Raw genomic sequence first — 11,119 nt, forward strand, 5'->3', positions numbered from 1 at the left:
TTAGCGGTTTAAAAGGATAGTACCCTTAGCGAGCGGTCCAGCGGTTTAAAAGAAAAATTAAAAAGAAGGTGGGGGAAGCAACACGAGGACTTCCCAGGGGGTCACCCATCCTAATACTACTCTCGCCCAAGCACGCTTAGCTTCAGAGTTCTAATGGGATCCGATGCATTAGTGTTGGTATGATCGCATCCGTCATGTACTGCGCGGAAAATGTACTTGACCATCTATCTCCGCGCAACTTCTCTCGCTTAGCGGTTTAGCGGTTTAAAAGGATAGTACCCTTAGCGAGCGGTCCAGCGGTTTAAAAGAAAAATTAAAAAGAGGGTGGGGGATGCAACACGAGGACTTCCCAGGGGGTCACCATCCTAGTACTACTCTCGCCCAAGCACGTTTCACTTCGGAGTTCTGATGGGATCCGGTGCATTAGTGCTGGTATGTTTGCATCCGTCATGTACTGCGCGCAAAATGTACTTGACCCTCTCTCTCCGCGCAACTTCTCTCGCTTAACGGTTTAGCGGTCTTAAAGGATAGTACCCTTAGCGAGCGGTCCAGCGGTTTAAAAGAAAAATTAAAAAGAGGGTGGGTGATGCAACACGAGGACTTCCCAGGGGGTCACCCATCCTAATACTACTCTCGCCCAAGCACGCTTAGCTTCAGAGTTCTAATGGGATCCGGTGCATTAGTGTTGGTATGATCGCATCCGTCATGTACTGCGCGCAAAATGTACTTGACCATCTCTCTCCGCGCAACTTCTCCCGCTTAGCGGTTTAGCGGTGTAAAAGGATAGTACCCTTAGCGAGCGGTCCAGCGGTTTAAAAGAAAAATTAAAAAGAGGGTGGGGGATGCAACACGAGGACTTCCCAGGGGGTCACCCATCCTAGTACTACTCTCGCCCAAGCACGCTTAGCTTCGGAGTTCTGATGGGATCCGGTGCATTTTTGCTGGTATGATCGCATCCGTCATGTACTGCGCGCAATATGTACTTGACCCTCTCTCTCCGCGCAACTTCTCTCGCTTAGCGGTTTAGCGGTTTAAAAGGATAGTACCCTTAGCGAGCGGTCCAGCGGTTTAAAAGAAAGATTAAAAAGAGGGTGGGGGATGCAACACGAGGACTTCCCAGGGGGTCACCCATCCTAGTACTACTCTCGCCCAAGCACGCTTAACTTCGGAGTTCTGATGGGATCCGGTGCATTAGTGCTGGTATGATCGCATCCGTCATGTACTGCGCGCAAAATGTACTTGACCCTCTCTCTCCGCGCAACTTCTCTCGCTTAGCGGTTTAGCGGTTTAAAAGGATAGTACCCTTAGCGAGCGGTCCAGCGGTTTAAAAGAAAGATTAAAAAGAGGGTGGGGGATGCAACACGAGGACTTCCCAGGGGGTCACCCATCCTAGTACTACTCTCGCCCAAGCACGCTTAACTTCGGAGTTCTGATGGGATCCGGTGCATTAGTGCTGGTATGATCGCATCCGTCACGTACTGCGCGCAAAATGTACTTGACCCTCTCTCTCCGCGCAACTTCTCTCGCTTAGCGGTTTAGCGGTTTAAAAGGATAGTACCCTTAGCGAGCGGTCCAGCGGTTTAAAAGAAAGATTAAAAAGAGGGTGGGGGATGCAACACGAGGACTTCCCAGGGGGTCACCCATCCTAGTACTACTCTCGCCCAAGCACGCTTAACTTCGGAGTTCTGATGGGATCCGGTGCATTAGTGCTGGTATGATCGCATCCGTCACGTACTGCGCGCAAAATGTACTTGACCCTCTCTCTCCGCGCAACTTCTCTCGCTTAGCGGTTTAGCGGTTTAAAAGGATAGTACCCTTAGCGAGCGGTCCAGCGGTTTAAAAGAAAGATTAAAAAGAGGGTGGGGGATGCAACACGAGGACTTCCCAGGGGGTCACCCATCCTAGTACTACTCTCGCCCAAGCACGCTTAACTTCGGAGTTCTGATGGGATCCGGTGCATTAGTGCTGGTATGATCGCATCCGTCACGTACTGCGCGCAAAATGTACTTGACCCTCTCTCTCCGCGCAACTTCTCTCGCTTAGCGGTTTAGCGGTTTAAAAGGATAGTACCCTTAGCGAGCGGTCCAGCGGTTTAAAAGAAAGATTAAAAAGAGGGTGGGGGATGCAACACGAGGACTTCCCAGGGGGTCACCCATCCTAGTACTACTCTCGCCCAAGCACGCTTAACTTCGGAGTTCTGATGGGATCCGGTGCATTAGTGCTGGTATGATCGCATCCGTCACGTACTGCGCGCAAAATGTACTTGACCCTCTCTCTCCGCGCAACTTCTCTCGCTTAGCGGTTTAGCGGTTTAAAAGGATAGTACCCTTAGCGAGCGGTCCAGCGGTTTAAAAGAAAGATTAAAAAGAGGGTGGGGGATGCAACACGAGGACTTCCCAGGGGGTCACCCATCCTAGTACTACTCTCGCCCAAGCACGCTTAACTTCGGAGTTCTGATGGGATCCGGTGCATTAGTGCTGGTATGATCGCATCCGTCACGTACTGCGCGCAAAATGTACTTGACCCTCTCTCTCCGCGCAACTTCTCTCGCTTAGCGGTTTAGCGGTTTAAAAGGATAGTACCCTTAGCGAGCGGTCCAGCGGTTTAAAAGAAAGATTAAAAAGAGGGTGGGGGATGCAACACGAGGACTTCCCAGGGGGTCACCCATCCTAGTACTACTCTCGCCCAAGCACGCTTAACTTCGGAGTTCTGATGGGATCCGGTGCATTAGTGCTGGTATGATCGCATCCGTCACGTACTGCGCGCAAAATGTACTTGACCCTCTCTCTCCGCGCAACTTCTCTCGCTTAGCGGTTTAGCGGTTTAAAAGGATAGTACCCTTAGCGAGCGGTCCAGCGGTTTAAAAGAAAGATTAAAAAGAGGGTGGGGGATGCAACACGAGGACTTCCCAGGGGGTCACCCATCCTAGTACTACTCTCGCCCAAGCACGCTTAACTTCGGAGTTCTGATGGGATCCGGTGCATTAGTGCTGGTATGATCGCATCCGTCACGTACTGCGCGCAAAATGTACTTGACCCTCTCTCTCCGCGCAACTTCTCTCGCTTAGCGGTTTAGCGGTTTAAAAGGATAGTACCCTTAGCGAGCGGTCCAGCGGTTTAAAAGAAAGATTAAAAAGAGGGTGGGGGATGCAACACGAGGACTTCCCAGGGGGTCACCCATCCTAGTACTACTCTCGCCCAAGCACGCTTAACTTCGGAGTTCTGATGGGATCCGGTGCATTAGTGCTGGTATGATCGCATCCGTCACGTACTGCGCGCAAAATGTACTTGACCCTCTCTCTCCGCGCAACTTCTCTCGCTTAGCGGTTTAGCGGTTTAAAAGGATAGTACCCTTAGCGAGCGGTCCAGCGGTTTAAAAGAAAGATTAAAAAGAGGGTGGGGGATGCAACACGAGGACTTCCCAGGGGGTCACCCATCCTAGTACTACTCTCGCCCAAGCACGCTTAACTTCGGAGTTCTGATGGGATCCGGTGCATTAGTGCTGGTATGATCGCATCCGTCACGTACTGCGCGCAAAATGTACTTGACCCTCTCTCTCCGCGCAACTTCTCTCGCTTAGCGGTTTAGCGGTTTAAAAGGATAGTACCCTTAGCGAGCGGTCCAGCGGTTTAAAAGAAAGATTAAAAAGAGGGTGGGGGATGCAACACGAGGACTTCCCAGGGGGTCACCCATCCTAGTACTACTCTCGCCCAAGCACGCTTAACTTCGGAGTTCTGATGGGATCCGGTGCATTAGTGCTGGTATGATCGCATCCGTCACGTACTGCGCGCAAAATGTACTTGACCCTCTCTCTCCGCGCAACTTCTCTCGCTTAGCGGTTTAGCGGTTTAAAAGGATAGTACCCTTAGCGAGCGGTCCAGCGGTTTAAAAGAAAGATTAAAAAGAGGGTGGGGGATGCAACACGAGGACTTCCCAGGGGGTCACCCATCCTAGTACTACTCTCGCCCAAGCACGCTTAACTTCGGAGTTCTGATGGGATCCGGTGCATTAGTGCTGGTATGATCGCATCCGTCACGTACTGCGCGCAAAATGTACTTGACCCTCTCTCTCCGCGCAACTTCTCTCGCTTAGCGGTTTAGCGGTTTAAAAGGATAGTACCCTTAGCGAGCGGTCCAGCGGTTTAAAAGAAAGATTAAAAAGAGGGTGGGGGATGCAACACGAGGACTTCCCAGGGGGTCACCCATCCTAGTACTACTCTCGCCCAAGCACGCTTAACTTCGGAGTTCTGATGGGATCCGGTGCATTAGTGCTGGTATGATCGCATCCGTCACGTACTGCGCGCAAAATGTACTTGACCCTCTCTCTCCGCGCAACTTCTCTCGCTTAGCGGTTTAGCGGTTTAAAAGGATAGTACCCTTAGCGAGCGGTCCAGCGGTTTAAAAGAAAGATTAAAAAGAGGGTGGGGGATGCAACACGAGGACTTCCCAGGGGGTCACCCATCCTAGTACTACTCTCGCCCAAGCACGCTTAACTTCGGAGTTCTGATGGGATCCGGTGCATTAGTGCTGGTATGATCGCATCCGTCACGTACTGCGCGCAAAATGTACTTGACCCTCTCTCTCCGCGCAACTTCTCTCGCTTAGCGGTTTAGCGGTTTAAAAGGATAGTACCCTTAGCGAGCGGTCCAGCGGTTTAAAAGAAAGATTAAAAAGAGGGTGGGGGATGCAACACGAGGACTTCCCAGGGGGTCACCCATCCTAGTACTACTCTCGCCCAAGCACGCTTAACTTCGGAGTTCTGATGGGATCCGGTGCATTAGTGCTGGTATGATCGCATCCGTCACGTACTGCGCGCAAAATGTACTTGACCCTCTCTCTCCGCGCAACTTCTCTCGCTTAGCGGTTTAGCGGTTTAAAAGGATAGTACCCTTAGCGAGCGGTCCAGCGGTTTAAAAGAAAGATTAAAAAGAGGGTGGGGGATGCAACACGAGGACTTCCCAGGGGGTCACCCATCCTAGTACTACTCTCGCCCAAGCACGCTTAACTTCGGAGTTCTGATGGGATCCGGTGCATTAGTGCTGGTATGATCGCATCCGTCACGTACTGCGCGCAAAATGTACTTGACCCTCTCTCTCCGCGCAACTTCTCTCGCTTAGCGGTTTAGCGGTTTAAAAGGATAGTACCCTTAGCGAGCGGTCCAGCGGTTTAAAAGAAAGATTAAAAAGAGGGTGGGGGATGCAACACGAGGACTTCCCAGGGGGTCACCCATCCTAGTACTACTCTCGCCCAAGCACGCTTAACTTCGGAGTTCTGATGGGATCCGGTGCATTAGTGCTGGTATGATCGCATCCGTCACGTACTGCGCGCAAAATGTACTTGACCCTCTCTCTCCGCGCAACTTCTCTCGCTTAGCGGTTTAGCGGTTTAAAAGGATAGTACCCTTAGCGAGCGGTCCAGCGGTTTAAAAGAAAGATTAAAAAGAGGGTGGGGGATGCAACACGAGGACTTCCCAGGGGGTCACCCATCCTAGTACTACTCTCGCCCAAGCACGCTTAACTTCGGAGTTCTGATGGGATCCGGTGCATTAGTGCTGGTATGATCGCATCCGTCACGTACTGCGCGCAAAATGTACTTGACCCTCTCTCTCCGCGCAACTTCTCTCGCTTAGCGGTTTAGCGGTTTAAAAGGATAGTACCCTTAGCGAGCGGTCCAGCGGTTTAAAAGAAAGATTAAAAAGAGGGTGGGGGATGCAACACGAGGACTTCCCAGGGGGTCACCCATCCTAGTACTACTCTCGCCCAAGCACGCTTAACTTCGGAGTTCTGATGGGATCCGGTGCATTAGTGCTGGTATGATCGCATCCGTCACGTACTGCGCGCAAAATGTACTTGACCCTCTCTCTCCGCGCAACTTCTCTCGCTTAGCGGTTTAGCGGTTTAAAAGGATAGTACCCTTAGCGAGCGGTCCAGCGGTTTAAAAGAAAGATTAAAAAGAGGGTGGGGGATGCAACACGAGGACTTCCCAGGGGGTCACCCATCCTAGTACTACTCTCGCCCAAGCACGCTTAACTTCGGAGTTCTGATGGGATCCGGTGCATTAGTGCTGGTATGATCGCATCCGTCACGTACTGCGCGCAAAATGTACTTGACCCTCTCTCTCCGCGCAACTTCTCTCGCTTAGCGGTTTAGCGGTTTAAAAGGATAGTACCCTTAGCGAGCGGTCCAGCGGTTTAAAAGAAAGATTAAAAAGAGGGTGGGGGATGCAACACGAGGACTTCCCAGGGGGTCACCCATCCTAGTACTACTCTCGCCCAAGCACGCTTAACTTCGGAGTTCTGATGGGATCCGGTGCATTAGTGCTGGTATGATCGCATCCGTCACGTACTGCGCGCAAAATGTACTTGACCCTCTCTCTCCGCGCAACTTCTCTCGCTTAGCGGTTTAGCGGTTTAAAAGGATAGTACCCTTAGCGAGCGGTCCAGCGGTTTAAAAGAAAGATTAAAAAGAGGGTGGGGGATGCAACACGAGGACTTCCCAGGGGGTCACCCATCCTAGTACTACTCTCGCCCAAGCACGCTTAACTTCGGAGTTCTGATGGGATCCGGTGCATTAGTGCTGGTATGATCGCATCCGTCACGTACTGCGCGCAAAATGTACTTGACCCTCTCTCTCCGCGCAACTTCTCTCGCTTAGCGGTTTAGCGGTTTAAAAGGATAGTACCCTTAGCGAGCGGTCCAGCGGTTTAAAAGAAAGATTAAAAAGAGGGTGGGGGATGCAACACGAGGACTTCCCAGGGGGTCACCCATCCTAGTACTACTCTCGCCCAAGCACGCTTAACTTCGGAGTTCTGATGGGATCCGGTGCATTAGTGCTGGTATGATCGCATCCGTCACGTACTGCGCGCAAAATGTACTTGACCCTCTCTCTCCGCGCAACTTCTCTCGCTTAGCGGTTTAGCGGTTTAAAAGGATAGTACCCTTAGCGAGCGGTCCAGCGGTTTAAAAGAAAGATTAAAAAGAGGGTGGGGGATGCAACACGAGGACTTCCCAGGGGGTCACCCATCCTAGTACTACTCTCGCCCAAGCACGCTTAACTTCGGAGTTCTGATGGGATCCGGTGCATTAGTGCTGGTATGATCGCATCCGTCACGTACTGCGCGCAAAATGTACTTGACCCTCTCTCTCCGCGCAACTTCTCTCGCTTAGCGGTTTAGCGGTTTAAAAGGATAGTACCCTTAGCGAGCGGTCCAGCGGTTTAAAAGAAAGATTAAAAAGAGGGTGGGGGATGCAACACGAGGACTTCCCAGGGGGTCACCCATCCTAGTACTACTCTCGCCCAAGCACGCTTAACTTCGGAGTTCTGATGGGATCCGGTGCATTAGTGCTGGTATGATCGCATCCGTCACGTACTGCGCGCAAAATGTACTTGACCCTCTCTCTCCGCGCAACTTCTCTCGCTTAGCGGTTTAGCGGTTTAAAAGGATAGTACCCTTAGCGAGCGGTCCAGCGGTTTAAAAGAAAGATTAAAAAGAGGGTGGGGGATGCAACACGAGGACTTCCCAGGGGGTCACCCATCCTAGTACTACTCTCGCCCAAGCACGCTTAACTTCGGAGTTCTGATGGGATCCGGTGCATTAGTGCTGGTATGATCGCATCCGTCACGTACTGCGCGCAAAATGTACTTGACCCTCTCTCTCCGCGCAACTTCTCTCGCTTAGCGGTTTAGCGGTTTAAAAGGATAGTACCCTTAGCGAGCGGTCCAGCGGTTTAAAAGAAAGATTAAAAAGAGGGTGGGGGATGCAACACGAGGACTTCCCAGGGGGTCACCCATCCTAGTACTACTCTCGCCCAAGCACGCTTAACTTCGGAGTTCTGATGGGATCCGGTGCATTAGTGCTGGTATGATCGCATCCGTCACGTACTGCGCGCAAAATGTACTTGACCCTCTCTCTCCGCGCAACTTCTCTCGCTTAGCGGTTTAGCGGTTTAAAAGGATAGTACCCTTAGCGAGCGGTCCAGCGGTTTAAAAGAAAGATTAAAAAGAGGGTGGGGGATGCAACACGAGGACTTCCCAGGGGGTCACCCATCCTAGTACTACTCTCGCCCAAGCACGCTTAACTTCGGAGTTCTGATGGGATCCGGTGCATTAGTGCTGGTATGATCGCATCCGTCACGTACTGCGCGCAAAATGTACTTGACCCTCTCTCTCCGCGCAACTTCTCTCGCTTAGCGGTTTAGCGGTTTAAAAGGATAGTACCCTTAGCGAGCGGTCCAGCGGTTTAAAAGAAAGATTAAAAAGAGGGTGGGGGATGCAACACGAGGACTTCCCAGGGGGTCACCCATCCTAGTACTACTCTCGCCCAAGCACGCTTAACTTCGGAGTTCTGATGGGATCCGGTGCATTAGTGCTGGTATGATCGCATCCGTCACGTACTGCGCGCAAAATGTACTTGACCCTCTCTCTCCGCGCAACTTCTCTCGCTTAGCGGTTTAGCGGTTTAAAAGGATAGTACCCTTAGCGAGCGGTCCAGCGGTTTAAAAGAAAGATTAAAAAGAGGGTGGGGGATGCAACACGAGGACTTCCCAGGGGGTCACCCATCCTAGTACTACTCTCGCCCAAGCACGCTTAACTTCGGAGTTCTGATGGGATCCGGTGCATTAGTGCTGGTATGATCGCATCCGTCACGTACTGCGCGCAAAATGTACTTGACCCTCTCTCTCCGCGCAACTTCTCTCGCTTAGCGGTTTAGCGGTTTAAAAGGATAGTACCCTTAGCGAGCGGTCCAGCGGTTTAAAAGAAAGATTAAAAAGAGGGTGGGGGATGCAACACGAGGACTTCCCAGGGGGTCACCCATCCTAGTACTACTCTCGCCCAAGCACGCTTAACTTCGGAGTTCTGATGGGATCCGGTGCATTAGTGCTGGTATGATCGCATCCGTCACGTACTGCGCGCAAAATGTACTTGACCCTCTCTCTCCGCGCAACTTCTCTCGCTTAGCGGTTTAGCGGTTTAAAAGGATAGTACCCTTAGCGAGCGGTCCAGCGGTTTAAAAGAAAGATTAAAAAGAGGGTGGGGGATGCAACACGAGGACTTCCCAGGGGGTCACCCATCCTAGTACTACTCTCGCCCAAGCACGCTTAACTTCGGAGTTCTGATGGGATCCGGTGCATTAGTGCTGGTATGATCGCATCCGTCACGTACTGCGCGCAAAATGTACTTGACCCTCTCTCTCCGCGCAACTTCTCTCGCTTAGCGGTTTAGCGGTTTAAAAGGATAGTACCCTTAGCGAGCGGTCCAGCGGTTTAAAAGAAAGATTAAAAAGAGGGTGGGGGATGCAACACGAGGACTTCCCAGGGGGTCACCCATCCTAGTACTACTCTCGCCCAAGCACGCTTAACTTCGGAGTTCTGATGGGATCCGGTGCATTAGTGCTGGTATGATCGCATCCGTCACGTACTGCGCGCAAAATGTACTTGACCCTCTCTCTCCGCGCAACTTCTCTCGCTTAGCGGTTTAGCGGTTTAAAAGGATAGTACCCTTAGCGAGCGGTCCAGCGGTTTAAAAGAAAGATTAAAAAGAGGGTGGGGGATGCAACACGAGGACTTCCCAGGGGGTCACCCATCCTAGTACTACTCTCGCCCAAGCACGCTTAACTTCGGAGTTCTGATGGGATCCGGTGCATTAGTGCTGGTATGATCGCATCCGTCACGTACTGCGCGCAAAATGTACTTGACCCTCTCTCTCCGCGCAACTTCTCTCGCTTAGCGGTTTAGCGGTTTAAAAGGATAGTACCCTTAGCGAGCGGTCCAGCGGTTTAAAAGAAAGATTAAAAAGAGGGTGGGGGATGCAACACGAGGACTTCCCAGGGGGTCACCCATCCTAGTACTACTCTCGCCCAAGCACGCTTAACTTCGGAGTTCTGATGGGATCCGGTGCATTAGTGCTGGTATGATCGCATCCGTCACGTACTGCGCGCAAAATGTACTTGACCCTCTCTCTCCGCGCAACTTCTCTCGCTTAGCGGTTTAGCGGTTTAAAAGGATAGTACCCTTAGCGAGCGGTCCAGCGGTTTAAAAGAAAGATTAAAAAGAGGGTGGGGGATGCAACACGAGGACTTCCCAGGGGGTCACCCATCCTAGTACTACTCTCGCCCAAGCACGCTTAACTTCGGAGTTCTGATGGGATCCGGTGCATTAGTGCTGGTATGATCGCATCCGTCACGTACTGCGCGCAAAATGTACTTGACCCTCTCTCTCCGCGCAACTTCTCTCGCTTAGCGGTTTAGCGGTTTAAAAGGATAGTACCCTTAGCGAGCGGTCCAGCGGTTTAAAAGAAAGATTAAAAAGAGGGTGGGGGATGCAACACGAGGACTTCCCAGGGGGTCACCCATCCTAGTACTACTCTCGCCCAAGCACGCTTAACTTCGGAGTTCTGATGGGATCCGGTGCATTAGTGCTGGTATGATCGCATCCGTCACGTACTGCGCGCAAAATGTACTTGACCCTCTCTCTCCGCGCAACTTCTCTCGCTTAGCGGTTTAGCGGTTTAAAAGGATAGTACCCTTAGCGAGCGGTCCAGCGGTTTAAAAGAAAGATTAAAAAGAGGGTGGGGGATGCAACACGAGGACTTCCCAGGGGGTCACCCATCCTAGTACTACTCTCGCCCAAGCACGCTTAACTTCGGAGTTCTGATGGGATCCGGTGCATTAGTGCTGGTATGATCGCATCCGTCACGTACTGCGCGCAAAATGTACTTGACCCTCTCTCTCCGCGCAACTTCTCTCGCTTAGCGGTTTAGCGGTTTAAAAGGATAGTACCCTTAGCGAGCGGTCCAGCGGTTTAAAAGAAAGATTAAAAAGAGGGTGGGGGATGCAACACGAGGACTTCCCAGGGGGTCACCCATCCTAGTACTACTCTCGCCCAAGCACGCTTAACTTCGGAGTTCTGATGGGATCCGGTGCATTAGTGCTGGTATGATCGCATCCGTCACGTACTGCGCGCAAAATGTACTTGACCCTCTCTCTCCGCGCAACTTCTCTCGCTTAGCGGTTTAGCGGTTTAAAAGTATATTGTATCCTTAGCGAGCGGTCCAGTGGTTTAAAAGAAAAATTAGCTTGACTTCGGAGTTCTGATGGGATCCGGTGCATTAGTGCTGGTATGAT

The 11,119-nt window shown here is 51.7% G+C and overlaps 43 non-coding genes across 43 annotated transcripts; all 43 read right to left on the reverse strand.

Annotated features, from left to right (window-relative positions):
- Positions 1–72: 72 nt before the first annotated feature.
- On the reverse strand, positions 73–191 carry LOC116008843. Its single transcript, XR_004096195.1, has one exon. It is a non-coding gene; the product is annotated as a 5S ribosomal RNA (ribosomal RNA).
- Positions 192–328: 137 nt separating this feature from the next.
- Positions 329–446, reverse strand: LOC116008709. The gene has a single exon (XR_004096073.1). It is a non-coding gene; the product is annotated as a 5S ribosomal RNA (ribosomal RNA).
- Positions 447–583: 137 nt separating this feature from the next.
- On the reverse strand, positions 584–702 carry LOC116008780. Its single transcript, XR_004096138.1, has one exon. It is a non-coding gene; the product is annotated as a 5S ribosomal RNA (ribosomal RNA).
- Positions 703–839: 137 nt separating this feature from the next.
- On the reverse strand, positions 840–958 carry LOC116008346. The gene has a single exon (XR_004095735.1). It is a non-coding gene; the product is annotated as a 5S ribosomal RNA (ribosomal RNA).
- Positions 959–1,095: 137 nt separating this feature from the next.
- LOC116008264 lies at positions 1,096–1,214 on the reverse strand. The gene has a single exon (XR_004095658.1). It is a non-coding gene; the product is annotated as a 5S ribosomal RNA (ribosomal RNA).
- A 137-nt stretch (positions 1,215–1,351) lies between these two features.
- On the reverse strand, positions 1,352–1,470 carry LOC116008276. The gene has a single exon (XR_004095669.1). It is a non-coding gene; the product is annotated as a 5S ribosomal RNA (ribosomal RNA).
- Positions 1,471–1,607: 137 nt separating this feature from the next.
- On the reverse strand, positions 1,608–1,726 carry LOC116008287. The gene has a single exon (XR_004095680.1). It is a non-coding gene; the product is annotated as a 5S ribosomal RNA (ribosomal RNA).
- A 137-nt stretch (positions 1,727–1,863) lies between these two features.
- Positions 1,864–1,982, reverse strand: LOC116008299. Its single transcript, XR_004095691.1, has one exon. It is a non-coding gene; the product is annotated as a 5S ribosomal RNA (ribosomal RNA).
- A 137-nt stretch (positions 1,983–2,119) lies between these two features.
- Positions 2,120–2,238, reverse strand: LOC116008311. The gene has a single exon (XR_004095702.1). It is a non-coding gene; the product is annotated as a 5S ribosomal RNA (ribosomal RNA).
- Positions 2,239–2,375: 137 nt separating this feature from the next.
- Positions 2,376–2,494, reverse strand: LOC116008324. The gene has a single exon (XR_004095714.1). It is a non-coding gene; the product is annotated as a 5S ribosomal RNA (ribosomal RNA).
- A 137-nt stretch (positions 2,495–2,631) lies between these two features.
- On the reverse strand, positions 2,632–2,750 carry LOC116008336. The gene has a single exon (XR_004095725.1). It is a non-coding gene; the product is annotated as a 5S ribosomal RNA (ribosomal RNA).
- Positions 2,751–2,887: 137 nt separating this feature from the next.
- LOC116008348 lies at positions 2,888–3,006 on the reverse strand. The gene has a single exon (XR_004095736.1). It is a non-coding gene; the product is annotated as a 5S ribosomal RNA (ribosomal RNA).
- Positions 3,007–3,143: 137 nt separating this feature from the next.
- On the reverse strand, positions 3,144–3,262 carry LOC116008359. Its single transcript, XR_004095747.1, has one exon. It is a non-coding gene; the product is annotated as a 5S ribosomal RNA (ribosomal RNA).
- A 137-nt stretch (positions 3,263–3,399) lies between these two features.
- Positions 3,400–3,518, reverse strand: LOC116008370. Its single transcript, XR_004095758.1, has one exon. It is a non-coding gene; the product is annotated as a 5S ribosomal RNA (ribosomal RNA).
- A 137-nt stretch (positions 3,519–3,655) lies between these two features.
- Positions 3,656–3,774, reverse strand: LOC116008382. The gene has a single exon (XR_004095769.1). It is a non-coding gene; the product is annotated as a 5S ribosomal RNA (ribosomal RNA).
- A 137-nt stretch (positions 3,775–3,911) lies between these two features.
- Positions 3,912–4,030, reverse strand: LOC116008394. Its single transcript, XR_004095780.1, has one exon. It is a non-coding gene; the product is annotated as a 5S ribosomal RNA (ribosomal RNA).
- Positions 4,031–4,167: 137 nt separating this feature from the next.
- LOC116008406 lies at positions 4,168–4,286 on the reverse strand. The gene has a single exon (XR_004095791.1). It is a non-coding gene; the product is annotated as a 5S ribosomal RNA (ribosomal RNA).
- Positions 4,287–4,423: 137 nt separating this feature from the next.
- Positions 4,424–4,542, reverse strand: LOC116008417. Its single transcript, XR_004095802.1, has one exon. It is a non-coding gene; the product is annotated as a 5S ribosomal RNA (ribosomal RNA).
- Positions 4,543–4,679: 137 nt separating this feature from the next.
- On the reverse strand, positions 4,680–4,798 carry LOC116008429. The gene has a single exon (XR_004095813.1). It is a non-coding gene; the product is annotated as a 5S ribosomal RNA (ribosomal RNA).
- A 137-nt stretch (positions 4,799–4,935) lies between these two features.
- On the reverse strand, positions 4,936–5,054 carry LOC116008442. Its single transcript, XR_004095825.1, has one exon. It is a non-coding gene; the product is annotated as a 5S ribosomal RNA (ribosomal RNA).
- Positions 5,055–5,191: 137 nt separating this feature from the next.
- LOC116008454 lies at positions 5,192–5,310 on the reverse strand. The gene has a single exon (XR_004095836.1). It is a non-coding gene; the product is annotated as a 5S ribosomal RNA (ribosomal RNA).
- A 137-nt stretch (positions 5,311–5,447) lies between these two features.
- On the reverse strand, positions 5,448–5,566 carry LOC116008465. Its single transcript, XR_004095847.1, has one exon. It is a non-coding gene; the product is annotated as a 5S ribosomal RNA (ribosomal RNA).
- Positions 5,567–5,703: 137 nt separating this feature from the next.
- Positions 5,704–5,822, reverse strand: LOC116008477. The gene has a single exon (XR_004095857.1). It is a non-coding gene; the product is annotated as a 5S ribosomal RNA (ribosomal RNA).
- Positions 5,823–5,959: 137 nt separating this feature from the next.
- On the reverse strand, positions 5,960–6,078 carry LOC116008489. Its single transcript, XR_004095868.1, has one exon. It is a non-coding gene; the product is annotated as a 5S ribosomal RNA (ribosomal RNA).
- A 137-nt stretch (positions 6,079–6,215) lies between these two features.
- Positions 6,216–6,334, reverse strand: LOC116008501. Its single transcript, XR_004095879.1, has one exon. It is a non-coding gene; the product is annotated as a 5S ribosomal RNA (ribosomal RNA).
- Positions 6,335–6,471: 137 nt separating this feature from the next.
- Positions 6,472–6,590, reverse strand: LOC116008513. Its single transcript, XR_004095890.1, has one exon. It is a non-coding gene; the product is annotated as a 5S ribosomal RNA (ribosomal RNA).
- Positions 6,591–6,727: 137 nt separating this feature from the next.
- On the reverse strand, positions 6,728–6,846 carry LOC116008524. The gene has a single exon (XR_004095901.1). It is a non-coding gene; the product is annotated as a 5S ribosomal RNA (ribosomal RNA).
- Positions 6,847–6,983: 137 nt separating this feature from the next.
- LOC116008536 lies at positions 6,984–7,102 on the reverse strand. The gene has a single exon (XR_004095912.1). It is a non-coding gene; the product is annotated as a 5S ribosomal RNA (ribosomal RNA).
- Positions 7,103–7,239: 137 nt separating this feature from the next.
- On the reverse strand, positions 7,240–7,358 carry LOC116008548. The gene has a single exon (XR_004095923.1). It is a non-coding gene; the product is annotated as a 5S ribosomal RNA (ribosomal RNA).
- Positions 7,359–7,495: 137 nt separating this feature from the next.
- LOC116008560 lies at positions 7,496–7,614 on the reverse strand. Its single transcript, XR_004095935.1, has one exon. It is a non-coding gene; the product is annotated as a 5S ribosomal RNA (ribosomal RNA).
- A 137-nt stretch (positions 7,615–7,751) lies between these two features.
- On the reverse strand, positions 7,752–7,870 carry LOC116008572. Its single transcript, XR_004095946.1, has one exon. It is a non-coding gene; the product is annotated as a 5S ribosomal RNA (ribosomal RNA).
- A 137-nt stretch (positions 7,871–8,007) lies between these two features.
- LOC116008583 lies at positions 8,008–8,126 on the reverse strand. Its single transcript, XR_004095957.1, has one exon. It is a non-coding gene; the product is annotated as a 5S ribosomal RNA (ribosomal RNA).
- A 137-nt stretch (positions 8,127–8,263) lies between these two features.
- LOC116008595 lies at positions 8,264–8,382 on the reverse strand. The gene has a single exon (XR_004095968.1). It is a non-coding gene; the product is annotated as a 5S ribosomal RNA (ribosomal RNA).
- Positions 8,383–8,519: 137 nt separating this feature from the next.
- Positions 8,520–8,638, reverse strand: LOC116008607. The gene has a single exon (XR_004095979.1). It is a non-coding gene; the product is annotated as a 5S ribosomal RNA (ribosomal RNA).
- Positions 8,639–8,775: 137 nt separating this feature from the next.
- On the reverse strand, positions 8,776–8,894 carry LOC116008618. The gene has a single exon (XR_004095990.1). It is a non-coding gene; the product is annotated as a 5S ribosomal RNA (ribosomal RNA).
- Positions 8,895–9,031: 137 nt separating this feature from the next.
- LOC116008630 lies at positions 9,032–9,150 on the reverse strand. The gene has a single exon (XR_004096001.1). It is a non-coding gene; the product is annotated as a 5S ribosomal RNA (ribosomal RNA).
- Positions 9,151–9,287: 137 nt separating this feature from the next.
- LOC116008641 lies at positions 9,288–9,406 on the reverse strand. Its single transcript, XR_004096010.1, has one exon. It is a non-coding gene; the product is annotated as a 5S ribosomal RNA (ribosomal RNA).
- Positions 9,407–9,543: 137 nt separating this feature from the next.
- On the reverse strand, positions 9,544–9,662 carry LOC116008653. Its single transcript, XR_004096021.1, has one exon. It is a non-coding gene; the product is annotated as a 5S ribosomal RNA (ribosomal RNA).
- A 137-nt stretch (positions 9,663–9,799) lies between these two features.
- LOC116008665 lies at positions 9,800–9,918 on the reverse strand. The gene has a single exon (XR_004096032.1). It is a non-coding gene; the product is annotated as a 5S ribosomal RNA (ribosomal RNA).
- Positions 9,919–10,055: 137 nt separating this feature from the next.
- On the reverse strand, positions 10,056–10,174 carry LOC116008677. Its single transcript, XR_004096044.1, has one exon. It is a non-coding gene; the product is annotated as a 5S ribosomal RNA (ribosomal RNA).
- A 137-nt stretch (positions 10,175–10,311) lies between these two features.
- LOC116008689 lies at positions 10,312–10,430 on the reverse strand. Its single transcript, XR_004096055.1, has one exon. It is a non-coding gene; the product is annotated as a 5S ribosomal RNA (ribosomal RNA).
- Positions 10,431–10,567: 137 nt separating this feature from the next.
- On the reverse strand, positions 10,568–10,686 carry LOC116008700. The gene has a single exon (XR_004096065.1). It is a non-coding gene; the product is annotated as a 5S ribosomal RNA (ribosomal RNA).
- Positions 10,687–10,823: 137 nt separating this feature from the next.
- On the reverse strand, positions 10,824–10,942 carry LOC116008712. Its single transcript, XR_004096076.1, has one exon. It is a non-coding gene; the product is annotated as a 5S ribosomal RNA (ribosomal RNA).
- Between the last annotated feature and the right edge of the window lie 177 nt (positions 10,943–11,119).

Source organism: Ipomoea triloba, chromosome 16, assembly GCF_003576645.1.
Source record: "Ipomoea triloba cultivar NCNSP0323 chromosome 16, ASM357664v1".
Taxonomy (NCBI): Eukaryota; Viridiplantae; Streptophyta; class Magnoliopsida; order Solanales; family Convolvulaceae; genus Ipomoea; species Ipomoea triloba.